General features: G+C 28.1%; 1 protein-coding gene across 1 annotated transcript in view; it reads right to left on the bottom strand.

Annotated features, from left to right (window-relative positions):
- The window catches only part of LOC118749616 (lethal(2) giant larvae protein), a 366,665-nt gene that overhangs the window by 126,351 nt on the left and 238,382 nt on the right, over window positions 1-1,932 (bottom strand). The gene's annotated exons all lie outside the window — the stretch shown is intronic.

Below are 1,932 nucleotides of genomic sequence, written 5' to 3'. Positions count from 1 at the left end.
TTTTTTGCTTAAAAATTACTTGTTTATTAATTTTTTACATTAAGTAATTTGTGTACCAGCTCTTCGTTGATAATATGATCACTTCGTTTGATAAGATGTTGTAAATTCTATATTTATTTAAACTGTTCCGATTTTGAATAAGTGGAAAGATTTAAAAAAGCTCCCTAGTAAAGCTTTCCCAAACACTTTTCGTTTGGAACCAGTTATGTAATATTTCATTTAATTTCAATATTTTCAGTCTTTACTTTTAGATAGGTGATAATCCTATTAAAAATATTTCCAAATCAAGATTTCTCAAATACCTTTCGTTTGGCACCCATATTATACCTCAAACATATTTTCCGCAGTAAGCCTTCTTAAATATCTTTGTATATATAGATATAGATTTCTAAATAAAGATTTCTCAAATGCCTTAAGTTTGTTACCTATATTGTTACATTTCATTTATTTTACCAATTTAATTGAGTTAAATTTTCAAACAGGTGGCAACCCCCCTCAAACAAATTTTCTACTGTAGATATTTTATAAGCTCTTTAGTTTTATACCCTCATTGCAATATTTCGTTTGTTTAATCAATTTAACTGAGTTCAAATTTCGAAATAGGTGGCAACCCTCCTCAAAAATATTTCCAACAGTTATCTTTCTTAAACTTCTTTAATTAGATACCCATATTGTACTATTGCATTTATTTTATCAATGTAATTTAGTTTAGTTTTCAAACAGGTGGAAACCCTCCTCAAAAATATTTTTGACTGTAAGCCTTCTTAAAACTCTTTAGTTTGATACCCAAGTGGCAATATTTCATTTTCTTTATCAATTTAACTGAGCCAAAATTTTACAATAGGTGGCAAACCGCCTCAAAAATATTTCCAACAGTTATCTCTCTTAAACCTCTTTAATTTGATACCCATATAGTAATAATTTACTTATTTTAATTTAATGAATACAATTGAGTTTAAAATTTTTTAAATAGGTGGCAACCCTCCAGTTTTTTGCGACACCATTGGTCCACCATTATACCAAACAATATAAAATAAAAATGTTTCAAATCGGTTCAGCCGTTCTGGAGTTTTGACGACCGTGACATACGAGCACAACATTTTTATTAATATAGATTTCGTTGATAATATGATCACGTCGTTTGATAATAACTATGTTGTTAATTCTTTCTTCATTTAAATTGTTTGGCCTTTGGATAGGTGAAAACATTTAAAAAATTTCTAGTAAACCTTTCCCAAACACATTTAGTTTGGTACCAATTATGTAATATTTCATAAAAATTCAATATTTTCAGTCTTTACTTTTAGATAGGTTATAATCCTATTTAAAATACTTCCAAATCAAAATGTCTCAAATACCTTTCGTTTGGTACCAATATTGTCATTTTTAATTTATTTTATCGGTTTAAATGAGTTACATTTTCAAAAAGGTGGCAAGCGTCTTCAAAAACATTTTCGACCCTAAGCCTTCGTAAAAATCTTTAGTTTGAAACGCACATTGCAATATTCCATTTATTTTATTTTAAAATTTTAAAATATGTGGCAAACCTCCCCGAAAATATTTCCAACAATCATCTTTCTTAAATACCTTTAATTTGATACCTATATTGTAATATGTCATTTATTGTATCAATTAAATTGAGTTAAATTTTCAAATAGGGGCAACCCTCCTCAAACGTATTTTCAGCTGTAGCCTTCTTAAAACTCTTTAGTTTGACACCCACGTGGCAATATTTCATTTACTTTATCAATTAAACTAAGTTATAATTTTTAAATAGGTGGCAACCCCCTCAAAAATATTTCTAACAGTTATGTTTCTTAAACCTCTTTAACTTGATACCTATATTGTAATATGTCATTTATTGTATCAATTAAATTGAGTTAAATTTTCAAACAGGTGACAACCCTCCTCAAACATATTTTCGGCTGCAAG

Source organism: Rhagoletis pomonella, unplaced genomic scaffold (genome assembly GCF_013731165.1).
Source record: "Rhagoletis pomonella isolate Grant_MI unplaced genomic scaffold, Rhpom_1.0 Rhpom_scaffold_00023, whole genome shotgun sequence".
Classification (NCBI taxonomy): Eukaryota; Metazoa; Arthropoda; class Insecta; order Diptera; family Tephritidae; genus Rhagoletis; species Rhagoletis pomonella.
This window is presented reverse-complemented; position numbering and strand designations above follow the sequence as displayed.